The sequence below is a fragment of the Anthonomus grandis genome, chromosome 10, assembly GCF_022605725.1.
Source record: "Anthonomus grandis grandis chromosome 10, icAntGran1.3, whole genome shotgun sequence".
NCBI classification, from domain to species: Eukaryota; Metazoa; Arthropoda; class Insecta; order Coleoptera; family Curculionidae; genus Anthonomus; species Anthonomus grandis.
Window position 1 is genome coordinate 19068834 of NC_065555.1, and position 23834 is coordinate 19092667.

General features: G+C 31.6%; 1 protein-coding gene and 1 long non-coding RNA gene across 3 annotated transcripts in view; both read left to right on the forward strand.

Moving 5' to 3' along the window:
* LOC126741713 (mitochondrial ornithine transporter 1) overlaps positions 1–23834 on the forward strand; it is a 75139-nt gene that overhangs the window by 42091 nt on the left and 9214 nt on the right. The window lies entirely within an intron of this gene.
* Positions 368–11510, forward strand: LOC126741716 (uncharacterized). The gene is made up of 2 exons (XR_007662296.1): positions 368–9244; positions 9950–11510. It is a non-coding gene; the product is annotated as an uncharacterized LOC126741716 (long non-coding RNA).

Here is a 23834-nt window from a genome sequence, read left to right on the forward strand (position 1 = left end):
ACATAGCAACGCGCAGTAATATTTATAAAAATGTCTACAGGGGTATTAAAGTTACAGAAAAAAAATGTTTTTTTTTGTTAAAACATAACACTCTGTAGCTTAATATCTAAAACGTTTAGGACCTAGGTTTATAGTAACTTTTTGCTTAATTTCGTCCAAAGAACACGTGCCTGAATTTTGTTGTAATATTTAAAAAACGCCCTGTATATATCTGAAAATTTGGCATAATCATAAATGTTAATATTTCGTATTTTCAGGAGACCGGTTTTACGTTTTAAAGTTAAATATAAATTGGGTGAATAAAAGTTATTGTTAAAGTGTGTAGTGATAATTTGTATGCAGAACTGAAAGTGAAAGTTCTTATAAATTTATCATTTTAGTGAAATATAGATAGATAGGGCTATATTTATAGATAGATAGATTGCTAGAAGAAGGAAAACAATGGATTTTAGTTTAATTTATTACAGCCTTTTGCTTCCAAATTTAATGCATGACATAATTAATCATATTCCTTTGTGTTAGACATAGTAGGTAAATTTTGACAAAAAGTATGATTCTTTGCCTATCAAATCCATGATAGATGAAATATCCTTCTTTTTCTTCGGGTTGAGGACTGAATACACGGTTATAACTATGTTTGTAGATAAGTAAGGAGCATGCAGAAGTATCCCAACCTAAGGAATTCAAAGATCTGCGGTTAATAAGCATTCTTTCAACACTTTCTAAAGTGTTAGAAAAAATTTTAGATTTACAGGTTCGTGTCTTTTTAAATGAAAATGAGATATTGCCATTAAAACAGTCAGGCTTTCGAAAGTGATATAGCTGTGCTACAGCAATGGTTGACGTAACTGACGATATCTTTCAAGCGTGGGATGAGGATAAATATTGTCTTGCTAGACTACACAAAGGCTTTTGACTTCATAAATCATGAAATTCTTTTGTCTATCTTGCATTATATAGGCTCTTCAAAATGTGCAGTTACGTTTTTTAGTTCTTTTTTGAGTAATCGTCGACAGCAAACAGTTTTGGAAAGTTCCATATCTAATACTATACCTCTATTTGTGGATGTCCCTCAAGGAAGTATATTAGGACCACTTTTTTATACAATTTATTCTAGCTGATTTAAAGACTTCTTAACAATTGGTAATTACCTTTTGTACGCCGACGATACTCAGCTTTCACTTTCCGCTAATAATATAACATCTGCAGATCATAATATTAATATCGATTTACAAAATTTAGAGTCTCCAACGAACACATTTTAAAATAAACCCTTGAAAATCGTCAGTTACCTTATTTAGAGGGCATACAAACCACAGATCCAGAATAAGCGAGGACCTCAAAATAAATATAAACCCTATTATAATACCTAATACTTCGAAATCCTTAGGTCTTATTATTGATTCTGATCTTCGATTTTATGAGCATATAACTGATAAATTAAAGAAAGCATATAGCGCTCTTAAACTTATCTATAACCGAAGAAAAGTCTTGGGTTAAGACTTAAAAAAGCATCTTTGTTATTCTTGTGTTATCTTCAACCATTGTGATGTATGAACCATGCTTAGATCAAGTCGACTCTCGTAGAATTCAAAAATTGCAAAATTCATGCCTTATTCACGTCTTATTTTTTGGAATCCGTCGCCGAAACCGTATATCTCATAAGCTTAAGAATATAGGATGGCTAAATATGTTCAATCGTCGAAAATTACATTTTGCTTCTCTTGGTTACAAAGTTTTAAAATTAAAAACACCTTCATATTAATACAATTAAGTCCAGTTTCGAATCTCACCGCTCATTAATCATTACGACATTTGTCTTATCCTATGCTATCCTTGAAAAACAAATAAAACAATTATTATTCTCTCGTCAGTAAAAAAAATAAAAATAAAATAATATATAAAAAAAATTTTCTCATTCGTAATATTTATCCTGACAGTAATCCTTTTCCTCCTCTTTCCCGCTCCTTATTCCTTAATACATTAAATATGTGTATATGTGCTTGCTTCATGCTGTTTGTATTTTTAAGTTTTTTTTTACTTTGAAGCTTCTTACATTTATTAATAGCTATTTAATTAGGCCAGCTTAAACAGTTTCTGACATCGCCTGAAGGCTGTATTGACATGGCCTTTTATTTTTCATGTTCTATTATTCTTTTCCTTACATATTTTTGTAAATCTGTCATGAAAAATAATAATTTTTTTTTAGACATTTGTTGATTGAGTCTTTTTTATTCTCATCAGTTTTAGCACTCTTCGTGTATTCGTCACATTTGGAACATATGTCGCTGTAGGGCCGTTTAGATTGCCATCTAGTACTATAAAAAACATAACGAAAACCCCATACTTTTTGCAACCTGTTTTCTGGATACTGTTTATGCGTTTGACGACGGTTAGATCGCTTGGTAGAAATATCTGATTGGGCTTATCTCGTTTTGCGTAGTGACTTGTATGTCGGGCATATTGATCTATACAAATTCAAATTTAATTTCGATTCTTTGATCAACCTTGTGAAGGCTACACACTGTCCTCTCACATCCGCATTTATAAATCCGTCCCCGGACAATTTTAGTTTTCTCTCAAACGGATTTAACTTTTTTACTGTTACTCCATGCAATTGGCCCTATGATTTGAATATTAGGAGTGACACTCAAACCACAAAACAGTTTTACCACTAACCAAAACGTTTTATTTTACTCTCGTGTTTTGATAAGGCCGGGTCCAGACTGTGTAACAAAACATGTTAAATAACGTTTTGTAACTTGTTATAGAATTTTAAATAAAAAAGTTTTAAAATACAGTATTGTATAACATTTTGCAGGTTATATAGCATGTTTTATGTTATCCATCAGTTGTCGGTAAACATCAAAGAGAGTTATAAAACTTTGTTGTAAAATCGCACTGCGACTGGTCTATGCTTAAAAACAAGTTATTGAAACATTCCCTGGCACTGCGAAGCGAACAGTGTTTGGAGTAGTACAAGAACGGGAACGGTCGGTGTCACATCGCCTACATTTTTCATTGATCTGCTCACGTGGAGGTCTTTACGCGATGGAATGGTCGAAAGAATTGACTACTCATTTAATTGAACTATTTCGTGAGCAACGAGTATTATGGGATCCTACATTTAGAGATTTTAAAAACAGAAATAAAAAACACAACGCATGGACTTAAATAGCCGCAGAAGTGAAAACAGATACAAAATAATGAAGTTGAAAAAAAATGCGCATGCTGATTGGGCAATTTTGGAGAAGAAAGGAAAGAGTGGCGATGGAGCTGACGCAAACAAACGATAAAACAAAATTGCTTTTTTTTAATGCCTTTATTTTTAAAATATAAAAATGAGGCACGTCAGTCTACTGAAGGTGGTCTATCTCCCAAGCAAGATACTAAGACAGGACACTGGGAATATCATTGCGGTTGAGGTAAGCACACTTTAAATTAATAATTTATTTGAAATCACAAATTATTCTGCCACGGCACTTTCCCCTCCTTACTGGTAAAGTACAAAGAAAACTCCTCGCGTATTTCTTTGCCTAGCACAGTAGGTTTCCTGGGAATCTTTTTAAGTTTTACCAAAGTACCATTTGACTGTGCTTGTACCAAGCTGACCTTCGACTATTCATGTACCAGGTATTAATTCTCCCCGAAGCTGGTCCTCTGAATCAAAAGTTCCTGGTGGACAGTTGGATAAAGTTGATCGACCTTTTCGAAGAAAATTGTAGAGATAACAACTTGCTAAAACTATCTTTTCTGCCTTTTGAGGCTCAAGAAGCATTGGTTTTCTAAACACCCTGAATATAACAGATATAATTCCAAATGTATTTTCGATCACACGTCTTGCTCTGCTGTGTCTGTAATTCTAAATCTGAGCTGGTGACCCTTTCTGTTGAGTGCCTGGGAAGGGTGTCATCATGTGCGGCTGTAAAGCAAATGCCTTATCACCAAGAAACACAAAAGGTGAAGGTGATATTCTTCCCGGTAAAACTTTCATTGATGGGAGATTCAAGAAAGAGGTTTCAGTAACTTTTTAAAGTTGTATTAGCAAATATTCCGCCATCAGACAAACGGCTCTAGCAACCTATATTTACAAACGTAAAGCAATAGTTTTTCATCCACTATAGCTAAAAGCATTGCATCTTGAAATGTTGTGTCTTTCCTGCTGATTTCATTTATAAGATAGTCAAAATCAGAACTTGTCATTATTAAGAAGTTTTTAAAACTGCCATCACATTTAATGTCTCCTGTCGATGGGTCTAGGTCATTTCTTTTCAGATCAGTTAAAAGAGCTGTACCACTATATATTTCTCGAGCTTTTAATGAAGGCCGCACCCAAAATCTTCGCTTAACAGGTCGGTGTCGCCTGCACAAAATTACGCAAGCTGCTGCTGCCATGATGGCATGCTCTACATTTGACGACATTTTACATACTACTACCTACCAGCTAAAATGCTGCGAAAATTATGCGCACTTTTTTGTTTTATATTTTGTTATATAGTCTGGATGCTTGTGCTATATGCTATATATATATATATATACTACAAGTTACACAACAAATTTGTTGTACAACTTTGTCATTAACATATTTTGTTACATAGTCTGGACCCGGCTTAATGATAGCGATAGTCAATTGTAGCGTATAACTGACATAGAACTTACAAGTGACCTTATTTACTAAAGAAATAATAAACAAGACGGAAAAAGCCATGAAGCATGGCTGAACAATGTTTAAACACTAACTAAACTATACAATTACCTATAAAAAATTGAACCTTTATCCCTATTAAATGTTTTTGGTTTTTATAATTTTTGAATATTGTATATACTCTTGTCATCAAAAATAATAAAAGGTTAGAATTTGATATTTATAGAAAACAAACCAATACTTTTAGATGCATAAGTTACTTTAACCAAAGTTTAAAAAATATAGTATATAAGTTAAATCACTCCGTTCCGCGTCGGCACTTTGACAAAATTTTATCACAAGCCACCGAGGTCAATCATCTTTTTACGAGCACATAAATTATCGTATAGGGCAGTCTTACTCAAATTTTAATCGTTGCGGAACCCTTTTAAAAAACTAAATTTTTAACGGAATCCTAAACTCTAAACTAAAAGCAACAGCAGTTATATGTGAATTGTTTATTAATAATCATAAAAAGATAGATACGGTAAGTAGTGAGTTAGTAAGCAAATGATAACACTAAGTTCATTTATATTCCTCATCGACTGGGTAATGTCAGGCTTGATAGAAGAAAGTTGAATATTCACATGTCTGGTTCGGCATCCAGCCTATTGCGGTATTTTGTTTTTATAGCTGTAAATGCTGAAAATCCAGTTTCACACAAATACGTTGTTGGGAACTGGAGAAGAACATTCAAAGCTTCTGTGGCAAGTTCTGGATATTCATCACGAACCCTGCACCAAAAATCATTTAGTGATTCATAGATCTGATTTGACATATTTTCAGGCTTCTGCAATAGATGAAAAACGGTTTTAAATCCATGAGTTTATTTTGTATTCTGTTCTTCAGGAAAGTAAGATTCAAAAGTCCCTTGCAGATCATTAGGATATTGCACCAATTCAATAAATATTTCATTTTCAAATATTTCTGTAAGACTAAGAAACTCACTTAGCAGTGAAAAGCTTTCGATTTCTCTCTTATCAAAACAAGTAATCCAAAAATCAAATTTTCTTTTAAAGGCAGTTATTTTGTAGTTAGCATTGAAAACTTTTGTCTGTTTTCCTTCTAGTGGCAGGTTTAATTCGTTAAGTTTTCCAAACATGTCTGCTAAAAATGCTAGTCTAAATAACTAGTTTTTATAGGACAAAGGGTCTTAAATTAAAAGGAACATTTGTAAGAAAAGCTTCTAATTCTGTTCTGTTCTTAGTTTAAAAAGCCTCGTCAAAGTTTTACCCCGAGACAACCATCTCACTTCAGTATGGAGCAATAGTGTTTTATGATCGCTACCATAATCTTTACATAATATTGAGAACAATCGGGATTGTAGTGGACGTAGCTTGACAAAATTTATTATTTTTAATGACTCATCAAGAACCAATTTTAGATTTGGTGGCATTTTCTTAACTACAATTTGACGCTTTCATTTTTATTCGTGATGTTGCTCCTGCTGTTCAAATAAATGCAATCATTCCAATCGAGTTGGTTTTCTTCAAACAATATGTTAATCGTGTTAAAAATTTCTTCTCCGGTTGTGTTAGTAGGCAGCGATGAGCACATAAGCAAGTCTTCTTCGAGTGAATGTTTATATGGATATCGCACATTTACTAGCAAGATGGCCAGTCCAGCAACATCAGTCGACTCATCCATTTGCAAGACGAATTTGTTATTTTTAAGCCTTGAAACCAGTTCTTGTTTTATGTTTGCTGCGATATCCCCAATTCGGCGCGTGACTGTATCGTTCGAAAGCGGCACTGTAAAAAGATGCTTTACAGATTTTTCGTTACAGATATACATTTTGTTATGTCTACCCCACATGGTTTTATTAGTTTCTCAGTGATAGTGTGCGCTTCTCCTGCTTGGGCAATGCGGTAAGTAACCAAATACAATGCCTCCGTGGCCTTTTCATTCATAGTCTAAATCGCATACGTCATGGTTTTTTGGCTTCTTAATATTTGTTCTTTTTTAATAGAAAAAATTATTTACTTTTGTTTTTGAAGTCGGGATGTACAGTTTCTAAATGTCGGCGCATCTTAGCAGGTACCATCGAACTATTAGGAAGCAGTTTGCTGCACAACATACAAAGAGGGGAGCCGTTAGAATCATCAAATCCGAGTTTAATGTATGATTCGTTATACTTTCGTTTTTTCACATTCATTGTGTCATTAGATGTTTTACTACTTGAACTTGAAACCATAAAACTAGAATTTGACGCCGTCATATCACCTTGATTTGAATTTGACGCATCATCCAAGCGAACCACATTTTTTGCAACACCTTTAAGCCAGCGCTCCATTCATCTTTAGCACTAATTTGATTTGGTCAATATTATGACAAATAGTATCTCTTGACGCACGAAATACAAGATTTTACAACCACTACGAACAACAACAAGACAAGCGAACATAAAATACTGAGCGCGGTGTGAGTAAATTTTGCGGTACGTTGCTTGATTAATAAATTCTCCCTCTCGATTTTCTCCGAAGTACGCGTCGACGCACGACCACGAGAAACAGCACGACGAACCGAGATTGCTTATAGTCCGGGGGCAAATGGTGGCGTACGAGTAACGCTGTAACATCGATGTAATATGTTCTGTTCGATGTAATAGGTCGGGCATTTACTTAATAAAACATATATTAAATTTTCTATATGTACCCATAACACCTATAAGTAGGCGTTTCGTTTTGGTTGTTTCTTTTTATCTTAGGTAACTTTATTCTTATAGGGTCCATTTTAATACATGCATTCATTTATTATGACTGCTGGCGGAGCCCTACCGGAAGTTTCGCGAAGCACCGGGGCTCCGCGGAGCACACTTTGAGCATTGATTGAATATTTGGGAAGATACGCAATCCTGTGTTAAAAAGTGTACCCGGTCGACTATCGGATTGCCGTTCAGTTTCGAAGCGTCAAATCGTAGCCGATCGAGAGTTCTAGCCGTGACACTGGTTTCGTGACGTCAAAATTGAAGCCGAGATTTGGTGGCGCACGCCGTACAGTGGAACGACTAAGTGGAGATACCGCGGGACCTAATATTTTACATTTAACAAGTTAATAATTTTTTTTTATTATTACGTATTTTTAGGTATATGATAAATATTTTAAATTTTTTTTATTATTTATTTTATTGGAAAAATATACATAAACGGTGTTTCAAATTCGTCTACCCTCAAAATACGAAAATGGATAATTTACCCCAAAGTTGCACATTATTTACTTGTAAAAGAATGTGCCATATAAAAAAAATATATATATTATATTTTAAGTGGTTTTGAAGATTATTGAAAAAAAAACAAATTTTCAAAAACTTATTCTTGACACTTTTGTGGGTTATCTTGGTTGCTATGGGAAAGTTTTTGCATTGCTGTATTACTTTTTCGTAAAAATGTTAATGCCGAAAACAAAATTAGGTAGGTACCTACGCCAAATTTTTGTTGCTTATTTAAAAAATCGAAAATTTTAATGATTCCGACGATAATCAAAAAAAACAAAAAAAAATTTTAAATCCATTTTAATTTTTTCTGAGCTTACAGGAATGCAGTAAGAGGTAGGCATTATTCTAAATAAAATTAAGATTGTAAAAAGTTAGTTTAAAATAAAATTGTTAATTTACCCACCTAATTTAAATACCGAATTTTTATTCTTTTTAAAACTCAAAGCGAGTATCAAAATAGTTTGGTAGTTAGCGGAATTTTTCCATCGCGATGCGGTCGTCGCCTCGCATGATTTCGGCTTCTGTTGTGAGGTCACAGAACACAAATATATAGTTATGAGGTATAGTTATAGTTGTGAGGTATCGATGGAAGCGGGGATAAGTGTCCAGGCTAGAACCGTTGATTGAATATTTGGGAAGATACGCAACCTTATGGGCTAAAGCGTGACCGCAAATATGCGTGAAAAATAGATGGCGATTCTCTCCAGTATGCGCAAAAATAATTTCGTCCGTCGCTTCTTATTAGTAATCGGCCGATATCCCTGAGTCGTGTGGGAGAGTTTTTGCACAGGTTCGTGTTTCCCGTATTGCAATTTGGTAGTTGTTAAAAAATTTTCTTGGATATCATAATCACAAATAGATAGATATATGTAAATGTGTTTAGTTTGTGAGACAATGGCTCCTTTAGGCAAAATTAATCAGTGTGCGTATCGTGGGTGCAATAATGTAAGAAAATGTAAAAACAATGTTCTCAGTTTTTTTCAAATTTCCGATTTTAAAACCAGTGTTGCTTAGCCAGTGGATAGAAAATATAGGCAATGCGGAAACATATGTTATGGATGAAAATTTATTAAAAAACAAAGTGGTTTGCGAAAAACATTTTGACAAAATATATATTGCAGTAAGTAATAAGCGAAAGAGACTTTTAAAATCAATCAGCTGTACCAATTTCATGGAAAGGTATTATTTTTGATATTTTACTGTTTCCTTCCAAATTAGTGTAATAAATTTACTCTAAATTATAGAACCGGCCTCTAGAAACACAATTTCTTTGTCTGATACCTGATGTAACGCTCAAAGCCTTGAGAGTTTAGATGCAAAAGTTTTATCAATAAATTGGGAAAATGGTAAGTAAAGAATATTATAATATTACTTAAACTTGACACTTTATTTTTTATAGGCAGATTTTTTTAACGGTTGTATTAAAAGTACATGAGTGGGTATACTTTTAATACTCATTCTCGTGCTCGCATTACTGAAAATATTGCTATTTGCCCTTTTGCATATTTTCAAACCCTTTTACAAGTTGGTGACAAACCTTACCTATTACGACAATAAGTATTATAATATTATTATAACTATAATTATTATTATATATTACTTACATATAGACAGGATAATTCTTTTAATGCACAAATGTAAATGGACGATAGATCTCATCATTTTAGGATAAAAAGTTCGTTTGTTTTTTAGCAAAATTTGGAAATGCCTATTTATTTTAAGAAAGCTTCGCTTTTCAAAAAAAGTTCTACAGCAAACAAATATTTTAAATTAAACAGGCCACTTAATTTGCTAACTAGAAGATGTTAAAGACGTATAACAAACATTTTTGGGCGGGATAAAGATGCTTTTTATAGGATATTACTTTTTATTTATAGGGTCCGCTAATTATTTTTTGGTTTGAAACTTTTTTAAAGATTTTAGATATTAGAGTAAATGTTTTAAAAAGCAAATTACAGAAATGTAACGTTACAGGGAAACAATACAACAATTGTACACAAATAAATATAAGTTATTTGCAATACTCTATCCTTGTAATGTTTTTGTTTTAGCGGACACCATCAAAACTTATTCCAGAAAGAGAAATCCAGCAGTTGACGATGATAATGATGAGGCAGATATAAATTTATTTATTTATAGTGTTAAGCGTTTATGTACCACCCCCGAAAACCCTGTAACTGAAAAAAAAGAATTATGTAAAATAATAAGCCCAGAACGACAGGCAAATGAACTATGTCAAATATCAAGTCCCTCATCCACAAAATCCGATACAAAAAAACAGTTGGGTGCTGTACATTTTAAAATAGATGTTTTAAAAAACCAAATTAGGGCTAAAAGAATGCAACATATCCGTTTAAAAAGAAAAAGAAATGTAAATACAAATATTTTTAGAGTTTAGGGGAGTTACTCTAGAATGGTTAAAATTTTGTTTTGTTAGACAGAAAAAAGTTTGTTTGGCCAAATGGCAGTTTGTCTGAACTTTGTGTAGTAAGCAGGGTTCGTTTCTCGGTCCTATTTTATTTCTATTGTATATAAATGACCTGGCGTCTCTCCAGATAAGAGGATTCTTCACTATTTTTGCAGATGACACCACTATTTTATGGACAGACAATAATAAAAGCACATTAACAAGAACAATTTCTAAAGATTTATTAATAATTAAACAGTGGTCTGATGCTAATTTGTTGTCTTTAAACATAGATAAGACTAAATTGTTAAGTTTTTATGTTCAGAGCAGTTCATGATTCACAACAAAGAATTGGAAGTGAATAATTTTAACAGATTTCTTGGAATTGTTATTGATCATAAACCTAAGTATTATGGAGATATGTCAGGAGGCAAAAACTGGCTCGACGATGTTTTCGAAATACGAAAGGAAAAGATGTTAACTTGTAAATGAGAGAAAGTGTTTACAACAATGTATAAATGATTTTATTTTATGTTTTCAAATAACGCCAGAAACAAATAAAAAACCATTTTGCCAAATTTCACCTTTTTCCTGAATATTAGGAAGTATTTGGCATTTTTCCAATTTTTTAATTGCATTTATATTGCGCAACTTTCGCCTAATTAAACCATTTACTGCTCATCCTTATTTTGGACTTCCTGTATAATCGCGATGAGACCCTTCATACTGTTAAACAAAATATTTGTTTTTTTTTCTTATTAACTTTTTCTAGTTTTAAGAATTAGTAATTAAGTGTTTGCCTGTATTGCAAATTAAAATATGGCCTATTTTCTATATTTTATAGTGTTGTTACACCCTTATTCAAAACCTTTTAAATTTTGCGATTTTATTTTTATATTAATTTCAGTTAAAGGTATCTATTTTTCAATATTTTTGTCCAAAAAAAGTGTACTTCACAGATCTCACTACCCTACACAGTTTTTGAGATATTGGCTGGTTTCACAAACCCGTATTTTCAAAAATCACATTACGGGCTACTTTTTGCAAAAAATTATTGACTCTAAAAAACTATAGTACCGTATATAGATATTAAATCTTTAATTATTTAATTTACTCTTTATATTTACGTGAAACCTACCTATATCATCACCTTTATTTAATATTTTTGTTAATTTTCTAATTAATAAATAAAAGCTTATTGAATTTTTGTTTTGTTTTTATTTATTTATTTTTGTCTCAAAAAAGGATTTTGGTAAGTAATTTATTATTTGTTAATAAAATTTAAGTTGTAAGAGATAGCACTTTCCAATACATTACTTGACCACCACATTTATTTAGTTATTTATGCGAAATCACAGCGCATTTAAATATCGGCAATAACAAAATAAATAAAAGCGCTGTTATCATCATCGTCCTTGTCTTAAAAAAATAACGAAACGGCCGGGCGCCCAAAGATTCCCGCGTCGTTAAACTGCAAATGGTCAATATAGCGCCGACAAAGAAAAACAAAGTTGATGATGGCTCTTTAAAGACAGAACGTCGTATTTTAAATTTAAAGATGTCATCGTATAGGCGAGAAAAAGTGGTCACAATAATTTATTAATTTAATAAATACTTTTGTCATATACAGGGTATCAATTTGAAAACTTCCCACCCCTATTATCTCGAAACGGGTTAGGTTTTTATAAAATCGCTAGGACACGTCGATTTTATTATCGAGGGGGAACAATTTTTATGCAGAAATCACTTCGCCTCTTTCAACCCCCTACCCCCCAGAACCTCCCTCTCAAAAATCTTAAATGGCAATAGGGGTTGAGTGATACCTCATTTGAAAGAACTTTTTATTCTTTACATTTTGGCACCTTATTTTTTAAATTTGAGTGCTGCGTTGCCAAGTTAGGGTTATTTAAACATTGTTAAATTACTTATTATTAAACATTATTCCTGTAAGTGTTTTAATTACGTTAAAGCTATGATTTGCATTGAAACATGTTATTTAGGTTAATATTATTTTTACTAAACATTTGGATAGCCGTTACAATTATGGTCTTTACAAAAGCACGCCTAAAATTTATTTTATTAACACATCTACTTTAAGAGGTGTTCAAAGTGTTCTCCATTGTTCTCCAAACAAAAATAAAGTCTATTCTCAAATTCTTCCCGAACATTCTGAAATACCTCTTCTGGAATAGCCGTACTTGCCTCTGTAATTCTTCTTTTTAAATCTTCGATATCATCAGGCTGAGTTTTGTAAACAACCGATTTTATGTGGCCACATAAAAAAAAATCTAACGGCGTTAAGTCTGGTGACCTAGCAGGCCATTCTATCGGTCCCCTTCTACCAATCCATTGGTTAGGGAATCTGTTATTCAACCACTCCCGCACTAGCCAAAAATAATGCGGCGTAGCTCCATCTTGCTGAAAGTGTAGTTCGTTTTCTTGCAAAATGTTACCAACTTGATTTTCCAGTTCAGTTGTTATCAAAGGATCAATTACATCTTCAAGTAGGTGTAAGTAGAGCTCTCCAGTTAAGTTTTGTTCAATAAACAACGGTCCTATAACAGCATTTCCAAGAATACCGGCCCAAACATCAATTTTTTGTGGCCGCTGTGTAGCACCCTCTCTGAAAATGTGGGGATTGTCCTTACTCCAGTATCGACAATTCTGTCTATTGACATGGCCGTTTAGGAAAAAGGTACATTCATCACTGAAACAAATGTTGCTTACCACAATTGCACGAGTGTTTATTAAGTTGGACATAATTTCGCAACACTCTATTCTCCTATCAAAATCGTCCTCATAAAGTTCCTGTAAAATTTGCATCTTGTACGGATGATATTTATGTAACTGTAATGCTCGTCGTACAGTTTCATGTGACATTCCACTTAGACGTGCTACTGTACGGAGAGAATTGGTGGGTTCTGCAACGAATGTTCCCAAAATCTCTACTTGAGCATCTTCGTTTAAAACACGCCGACTTGCCCTTTTTTTGTTTCCAACTGAACCCGTTTCATTAAATTTAGCTACTACGTCCAAAATGTATGATCTTCTGCCGTTCTTCTTGCGGATCTTCCTTGCTCGCCATAAATAAAAATCATTTCAATTCTTTGCCTAAGCGTGTATACCAAAGTAACTAACAATAACACAAATTATCGAAATAAATTTTAACTGATTTAAATACCTAGTGACATTGACTGGTAGGAAAGTTCACTAAATACTATTTTAAATTTCGGATCATATCATCGAACTGTATTGAGACGAATTCCATTGCAAACGAAAATAAACAAAAAAGAAAAAAAATTAAATGTTTATCTTTCATGACCAAAAGAATTTGTCGGATTGATAAACACTTTCAGTGAGAAATGCACCGGTTCGCTTTATGGTCAAACACGTTCCAATAGAAATCATAGCTTCAACGTATTTAAAACACTTACAGGAATAATGTTTAATAATAAGTAATTTAACAATGTTTAAATAACCCTAACTTGGCAACGCAGCACTCAAATTTAAAAAATAAGGTGCCAAAATGTAGAGAATAAAAAGTTCTTTCAAATGAGGTATCACTCAACCCCTATTGCCATTTAAGATTTTTGAGAGGGAGGTTCTGGGGGGTAGGGGGTTGAAAGAGGCGAAGTGATTTCTGCATAAAAATTGTTCCCCCTCGATAATAAAATCGACGTGTCCTAGCGATTTTATAAAAACCTAACCCGTTTCGAGATAATAGGGGTGGGAAGTTTTTAAATTGACACCCTGTATTTTGAAATAACGCCAGAAAAAAAATAAAATGATTTTGCCAAATTTAGATTTTACAAAGTATTTAGATTTTATTATAAAAGGACACTATATCGCTCAACTTTCCTCTAATTATACCACCTCTATTGACGTCCTTTATAAGCGTGATGCGGGGTCTTTAAACAAAATGTTTTTTTTTGTTACTAGGTATCTTTTTATAGTTTTAAGCATAGTTGTAAAAATGTTTATTTTTTTTTGTTACTAGGTATCTTCTTATAGTTTTAAGTATTGTTGTTAGTTGTATTTGTTGTTAGTTGTAACAACTGGTAATTGAGAATTTTCCTGTGTCGCTTAAAACTTAAAATGTGGCCTATTTTCTATTTCTATTAACATCCTCACTCACAACCCCTTACTTTACAGATCTCACTACGCTGCACAATTTTTCAGATATTGAATCACATGATAAAATGGGTTACTTTTTACAAAAAATTATTGATTAAGAAGTTATATTACCATCGGTATTAAGTCTTATGAATTATTTCAATTATTCTTTATAATATTTACGTGAAACCTACTTATATCTTAAAATTTGTTCCATATATTTTTTGTATATTAGTTTTTAGTTAATTAAGTGCAACGGGCTTTTTATTTAAAAACTTGACCCTCTTGAACACAAAATGGAGGAAACATAATGTTTGTTGGAATTATAACCTGTATTAAACTTTGTTGGTAATTTTGTAAAAATAGCTTTTTATATATATTTATGTATTAATTTTTGTCTCAAAGACATATTTTGGTAAGTAATTATTTGTTTATAAAATTAAACTTTTAAGAAATTTCAATATGCCTCCACCCTTAAGTATATCACTTATCCAAATATCCAACACGGCCGCGTAACCAGAGATTCCAGCGTCGTTGAAAACCTGACTCAAAGAAGCCAAAAGCCATGTCCACGCAGCTAAAATAAATCGTTCCTAGATTTGACGCTTCGCGGCAGCACCACACGGTGCACGAAACTGAACGGCAATCCGATAGTCGACCGGGTACACTTTTTAACACAGGATTGCGTATCTTCCCAAATATTCAATCAACGCTAGAACTATCGATCGGCTACGGTCAAATCTAGGAACGATTTATTTTAGCTGCGTGGACTTGGCTTTTGGCTTCTTTGAGTCACGTTTTCAACGACGCTGGAATCTCCGGTTACGCGGCCGTGTTGGATATTTTTTTAAGACATGGGATGATGCCGCCAACTATGTTTTTATTATTATTTTTTAACATACAACACAGTGGTGTCATTTAGGTGGTCAAGTAATGAGTGATCTACTTAAGGGTGGAGACATTGAAATTGCTTAAAAGTTAAATTTTATAAACAAATAATTACTTAAATAAGTTTTTGAGACAAAAATTAATACAAAAATATATATAAGAAGCTATTTTTACAAAATTACCAACAAAATTTAATACAAGTTATAATTCCAACAACAAACATTATGTTTTCTCCATTTTGTGTTCAAGAGGATCAAGTTTTTAAATAAAAAGCCTGTTGCACTTAATAAACTAAAAACTAATATTCAAAAAACAAATTTTAAGATATAAGCAGGTTTAATAGAAAGATACATAGTCAAATCAAAGATACATCATCTCGAAGCTCTTGAAAAAAGCTTTCCAATGATACTAATATAGAAAATCACATTTTAGAAAATTCTTCTATTTATCAGTGAAACCACATTTTTTAATATTATTTAATTGAATATTCAAAAGGAATCAAATATTCAATATATAATATATTCAAATATGCTGGCATGAATAAATCAGAAAGGTACTTAAACTTCATAAGTTATATCCCTGCTATAAACTGCAAATACTGCAAGAAGTTAAAACTAGTTCAATTAATGAATTTATATAATAAATAATATAAAGGTAATGAAAAGAATAGGTCCTATTATATTCCCTTAAGGAACGCCGATTTTATATAAATTCCTGGACAAAATTATCGCACCACTGAATATTTTGTCAAGAAAATTTAAATAAAAAAAAATATCAGTTAAAACAGTTATATATCTTTTCTCATACAAAAAGCAGAACTAGACAAAAACTATGTTTATGTTCTATCATGGAACATGCTGCTTGTGAGGAGTGGGAAAACATTCCGCAGGAAAGTTTTCAAAATTTGATACGAGGAATGCCGCAAAGACTTCAAGCGGTCATTGAGTCACAGCCAAGCAGCCAGAGGTGGCAATACACGATATTAAGAATTCATATGGGTATTATTTTATATTATTTTATTTTTGCATTAAAATTGAAATTAGTGAAAATCGATGTTTTTTCCTTGTATTGAATTAAGTTACTTAAATTTAGTTTTGTTAAATAGAATATAATTTTTTTTGTTAATAAATAAGTTAACAATGCTTATTATTAATTTTTTTTATGTTTATTAAAAAAAAATCTGTAAAAATCAAGTGGTTCGATAATGTTTGTCCAGGAGTTTATTTCTGGGGAACCTGAGTTGTTATTTACTCTAGTGTATTGCTTTCTTGAGAATAAATAACTTTCAACGACTTCCAATACAATGCCTTTCACTCCATAATGTTCAAGAACATCAAAGAGGTTTTGGTGAGACACTGTGTCGAAAGCCTTAACAAGGTCCATGAAAACTACTATCACCTTTTCATGATCGTCAAGGCCTTCTCTGGCGATCTCCGAGATAAGCCACTCTATAACATCGGTGGTCCCTCTTGAAAATCGATATTGTGTCGACGATAAGATTTTAGCTTGCTTGAAAAAATTTATCAATCTATCCTTTAATGCTTTTTCAAATAATTTGGCTAGATTATTAACTAGGTTAATTGATCGATAATTTCGAATTTTATTTCGTGACGCAAATATTCATTTTAAGTGACGACCTATTAACAAGTTTTATTTAAAAACAAGCAAAATAAATCATAAAAAATAATAAAGAAAATTCAAATTTAATAATCTAGGTGTGTGCGAAAACTCCTAAGCCTGTTCGTCCGCTCTCCAGACAATGAAATGATACACGAGATTTTTAAACAAGATCTGGGCGCGCTTCTTGTTGCGCCATCTATCCGCCAGCCGCTTTTAGTGGCACGATTTTGCCTGTTAGCGTTGATTGAATATTTGGGAAGATACGCAATCCTGTGTTAAAAAGTGTACCCGGTCGACTATCGGATTGCCGTTCAGTTTCGTGCACCGTGTGGTGCTGCCGCGAAGCGTCAAATCTAGGAACGATTTATTTTAGCTGCGTGGATTTGGCTTTTGGCTTCTTTGAGTCAGGTTTTCAACGACGCTGGAATCTCCGGTTACGCGGCCGTGTTGGATATTTTTTTAAGATATGGGATGATGCTGCCAACTATGTTTTTATTATTTTTTTTGAACATACAGCACGGTGTCATTTATGTGGTAGTCAAGTGATAAGTGATATACTTAAGGGTGGAGGCATATTGAAATTTCTTAAAAGTTAAATTTTATAAACAAATAATTACTTACCAAAATATGTTTTTGAGACAAAAATTAATACAAAAATATATATAAAAAGCTATTTTTACAAAATTACCAACAAAGTTTAATACAAGTTATAATTCCAACAAACATTACGTTTCCTCCATTTTGTGTTCAAGAGGGTCCAGTTTTTAAATAAAAAGCCCGTTGCACTTAATTAACTAAAAACTAATATACAAAAAATATGTGGAACAAATTTTAAGATATAAGTAGGTTTCACGTAAATATTATAAAGAATAATTAAAATAATTCATAAGACTTAATACCGATGGTAATGTAACTTCTTGATCAATAATTTTTTGTAAAAAGTAACCCATTTTGTCATGTGATTCAATATCTGAAAAATTGTGCAGCGTAGTGAGATCTGTAAAGTAAGGGGTTGTGAGTGAGGATGTTAATAGAAATAGAAAATAGGCCACATTTTAGGTTTTAAGCGACACAGGAAAATTCTCAATTACCAGTTGTTACAACTATACTTAAAACTATAAAAAGATACCTAGTAACAAAAAAAAACATTTTGTTTAAAGACCCCGCATCACGGTTATACAGGACGTCAATAGAGGTGGTATAATTAGAGGAAAGTTGAGCAATATAGTGTCCTTTTATAATAAAATCTAAATACTTCCTAAATTTTGCAAAAAACTAAAATTTGGAAAAATCATTTTATTTTTTTTCTGGCGTTATTTCAAAATATATGACAAAAGTATTTATTATATGAATAAATTATTGTGACCACTTTTTCTCGCCTATACGATGACACCTTTAAATTTTAAATAGGACGTTCTGTCTTTAAAGAGCCATCATCAACTTTGTTTTTCTTTGTCGGCGCTTTATTGACCATTTGCAGTTTAACGACGCGGGAATCTTTGGGCGCCCGGCCGTTTTGTTATTTTTTTAAGACAAGGGCGATGATGATAACAGCGCTTTTATTTATTTTGTTATTGCCGAAATTTAAATTGCGCTGTGATCTCGCATAAATAACTAGATAAATGTGGTGGTCAAGTAATGTATTGGAAGGTGCTATCTCTTACAACTTAAATTTTATTAACAAATAATAAATTACTCACCAAAATCCTTTTTTGAGACAAAAATAAATAAATAAAAACAAAACAAAAATTCAATAAGCTTTTATTTATTAATTAGAAAATTAACAAAAATATTAAATAAAGGTGATGATATAGGTTTGATGAACAAATATTTTGTTTAACAGTATGAAGGGTCTCATCGCGAATATACAGGATGTCCAAAATAAGGATGAGCAGTAAATGGTTTAATTAGGCGAAAGTTGCACAATATAAATGCAATGATTGAATAAATGCAATCTAAAAATTGGAAAAATGCCAAATACTTCCTAATATTCAGGAAAAAGGTGAAATTTGGCAAAATAGTTTTTTATTTTTTTCTGGCGTTATTTGAAAATATAAAATAAAATCATTTATACATTGTTGTAAACACTTTCTCTCATTTACAAGTTAACATCTTTAACTTTTAAATACGACGTTCCGTCTTTAGAGAGTCATAATCAACTTTGTTTCTTCTTGTCGACGCCATGATGGCCACTTGCAGTTTTGAATAACCCTTTTAATTACTTTTTCAACGAGGTAATTTCTAGTGAGTAGTTGGAATCATCCCTATTAAATATTATATACCTCTCTCTCTTTTAAATACAATTTCGAGTTTCAAAAAATTCAAAACATACTTTATTCATAAATACATGGTACCTACTTGTTGACATGGTACTTCTATGATATAAAATAGGCACATTAATCGACATATTACTAACACTTAATTTAAAAACAATACACAATAGTGGGTTCAACATACTAGTATAAACACAAAATGTATTTTCAATTTCAAAGCAAGACGACCTAAAAATTTTTTAGAGTAACATCACAAATTCTAACCTTTACATCTTTACTAAAAACTAATTATATACTATGGGCCTATTCCTAACTATCTTCAAAAAATTCTAATGCTATGAAAATACTTGCTTTTAAGAAGTTTCGTTAAGGACTTTTTAAAGCGAGGAGAACTTCTAGAGACTTTTATGACATTTGGAAAATGATTAAAAATTTTTATGCTCAAGTAAATAAGACAATTCTTAGTTCACTTTTCGGGATGGGCATTGGAATATTGTATTTTTTTCTGATATTATAATGTTTTAAGGAGACATTATTTTGAAGATACAATTTATATTTTTTGTATATTAGGCAAGCAGACTCAACAATAAACAAGCAACATAAGGAAAGTATCTTTAAATAGGGGTCTGCATGTCCTGTGGAGATTTATGACACATATATTTAATGGCTCGTTTTTTAAAAACAAACATCGAGTCAAAAAGCCGTTTACTAATGCAACTCCAAAATGTTTTTCCATACTGTAGGTATTTTTGTATGAAAGTAAGTTCCAACTTTCAACAAAAAAAATAGACCGTTTTTGCAGATATCAATCTCAGTTCATTTAAAACCACTCTAACAGCATAACATCGTCTAGCCAAGGAAACCTAGATCTTCGTAGCCTTCGATATAATCATACACTTTATTAGTCCAGTTTGGGTTTTAATGAAATTTCGTCAAATAGTGCAGCGCAAACGCGCTCTGTTTTATCTATTGTTTTTACTTTTAGGAAAAGTTTTTTTGTCAACTCATTTTTTAAACTTGTTTTTAAATTATTTATTTTTAACCATGAATCGTGCGGACTGATGGAAGAGAAAAAATAAATTATTTCTTAAATATTTATAGCAGCCAGGAGATTTATAATAGATGGAAAGAGCTAAATGCTTCTCATCTAACTTCCAAACGTTTCTTTTCCGAGTTGCTAACTGCATACCAAAAAACGTGTTTAAACTAGAGCTTTTATTTTTAAACATATCCAAAATATTTGTATTTACATTTCTTTTTCTTTTTAAACGGATATGTTGCATTCTTTTAGCCCTAATTTGGTTTTTTAAAACATCTATTTTAAAATGTACAGCACCCAACTGTTTTTTTATATCGGATTTTGTGGATAAGGGACTTGATATTTGACATAGTTCATTTGCCTGTCGTTCTGGGTTTGTTATTTTACATAATTCTTTTTTTTCAGTTACAGGGTTTTCGGGGGTGGTACATAAACTCTTAACACTATAAATAAATAAATTTATATCTGCCTCATCATTATAATAATAATAATAATAATAATAATAAACGTCTTTTATTTAACAAACAAATAGTTTACAGTTGTGATTATCATACATACATTATCATCGTCAACTGCTGGATTTCTCTTTCTGGAATAAGTTTTGATGGTGTCCGCTAAAACAAAAACATTACAAGGATAGAGTATTGCAAATAGCTCATATATTTATTTGTGTACAATTGCTGTATTGTTTCCCTGTAACGTTACATTTCTGTAATTTGTTTTTTGAAACATTTGCTCTAATATCTAAAATCTTTAAAAAAGTTTCAAACCAAAAAATAATTACCGGACCCTATAAATAAAAAGTAATATCCTATAAAAAGCTTCTTTATCCCGCCCAAAAATGTTTGTGATACGTCTTTAACATCTTCTAGTTAGCAAATTAAGTGGCCTGTTAAATTTAAAATATTTGTTTGCGGTAGAACTTTTTTTGAAAAGCGAAGCTTTCTTAAAATAAATAGGCATTTCCAAATTTTGCTAAAAAACAAACAAACTTTTTATCCTAAAATGATGAGATCTATCGTCCATTTACATTTGTGCATTAAAAGAATTATCCTGTCTATATGTAAGTAATATATAATAATAATTATAGTTATAATAATATTATAATACTTATTGTCGTAATAGGTAAGGTTTGTCACCAACTTGTAAAAGGGTTTGAAAATATGCAAAAGGGCAAATAGGAATATTTTCAGTAATGCGAGCACGAGAATGAGCATTAAAAGTATACCCACTCATGTACTTTTAATACAACAGTTAAAAAACCTATAAAAAATAAAGTGTCAAGTTTAAGTTATATTATAATATTCTTTACTTACCATTTTCCCAAGTTATTGATGAAACTTTTGCATCTAAACTCTCAAGGCTTTGAGCGTTACATGAGGTATCAGGCAAAGAAATTGTGTTTCTAGAGGCCGGTTCTATAATTTAGAGTAAATTTATAACACTAATTTGGAAGGAAACAGTAAAATATCAAAAATAATACCTTTCCATGAAATTGGTACAGCTGATTTTAAAAGTCTCTTTCGCTTATTACTTACTGCAATATATATTTTGTCAAAATGTTTCTCGCAAACCACTTTGTTTTTTAATAAATTTTCATCCATAACATATGTTTCCGCATTGCCTATATTTTCTATCCACTGGTTAAGCAACACTGGTTTTAAAATCGGAAATTTGAAAAAACTGAGAACATTGTTTTTACATTTTCTTACATTATTGCACCCACGATACGCAAACTGATTCATTTTGCCTAAAGGAGCCATTGTCTCACAAACTAAACACATTTACATATATCTATCTATTTGTGATTATGATATCCAAGAAAATTTTTTAACAACTACCAAATTGCAATACGGCAAACACGAACCTGTGCAAAAACTCTCCCACACGATTCAGGGATGATCGGCCGATTACTAATGAGAAGCGACCATAGATAAACAGTTTATAGGAGTTAATGGAAGCGACGGACGAAATTATTTTCGCGCGTACTGTAGAGAATCGCCATCTATTTTTCACGCATATTTGCGGTCACGCTGTAGCCCATAAGGTTGCGTATCTTCCCAAATATTCAATCAACGCTGTTAGGTTGCGCATCTTCCCATATTCTCAATCAACGCTTTGAGTGACCCTGGTATAGGGGATACCGGTGCAAAATAGTTCAAATGCGTTTAGTTTTAGATTGCTAGGGGAAAATGGGACAACATATTAAACTCATTTAAATTTATTGCCCTTGTGAATTATTTTTTGGAAAAGTATAGTTTTTTACCAAAATCAAATAATAGTTAAGGCTTTGTTCAGAATTTAAATTTTGAAATAATAATTTACTTTTTTTTTAATTTTTTAAATATTGATTATTATTATTTGGTAAATTGGTTAATTTAAATTACAGTCTTGAGGTATAAGTATAGTTATGGGGGTAAAAAATATATTTAAAAAGAAGTATATAATAAGTTATTTAAAAAAAATATTAAAAACATTCACAATTATTAAAATCTGAGATAAAATTCCAGATCATTTCTGTACATATTTAAGTGTATATCTATTTATTAATATTATGATAGTTACCTCAGTTAGGTATAAATAAAATATTTTGTTATTCATATTATTCAATATACAGGGTCATTCAGACATATGACATGGGATATTTTGGCTAAACTACAAAAAAAAATCAAATATTGGGAATATCAGAGGCGTTCCTTCCAGGAGTATCTTTTAAAATTATTTTTATAACATTATGACACAAATGTCAGGTGTTTCAAATTGCAGAAACATATCAAAGTTATGTTTTTTTTTTTAAATGGAGCATCCTGTATATTATTTGATTTTTGAATTCTACATCGTAAATAAAAATAGGTTGTATTAAGGTTTTCCCAGCCTAAATATAAAAGTTTTCGAAATATTTTGTGTTTTATCAAAATACTGAGACCGTTTAATTGTTAAATTTCTTAATATGTGTTTTATCTTTTTTTATCACATTTGCATTGAAGAGCACTAAATTATTAAATTTTATATTTTATTTGTACAAAAGTTACTATTTTATACAGGACGCTCAAAAATTTGGTTTAAATTATTACAGTTTTTACAAGACAAAATCACTTTCTTCTCTATAAAATTCATCGCCAAGAAATTTCAGGAAATGATTTGAAAGAGTTGAATTTTGTGTGTGGGTCTTGGATAAGGTTGCATATTATAATAACGAGTTTTTTTACTAATATTCTATTTACCGATGAATGCACTTTTAACAATATCACTCTTTTAACAGGCAACATTTTCATCTTTACTCCGATTCCAATCCACATGCGTTTAGAGTAGTGTAGTGGGAATGCATTTAGAATAGCATAGTTAATGGATGAGGAGGAATAAGAATGCGTCGATGTTTGCAATTGAATGGTCATTATTTTGACCATATTTTGTAATTGTAATTTATTATTTTCTTTGTTATTGTTTTTTTTTAAGTCTATTTATTTAAAAAAAAACACATTGTTAATACAGTTTTGGACATCGCAAAATTTATAAACCATTTCACGCTTTCTTTTACTGTCTATCGAACAGTAAACAACGGGCATTATTAACGAAAAATTAAATCAAGCTGAATC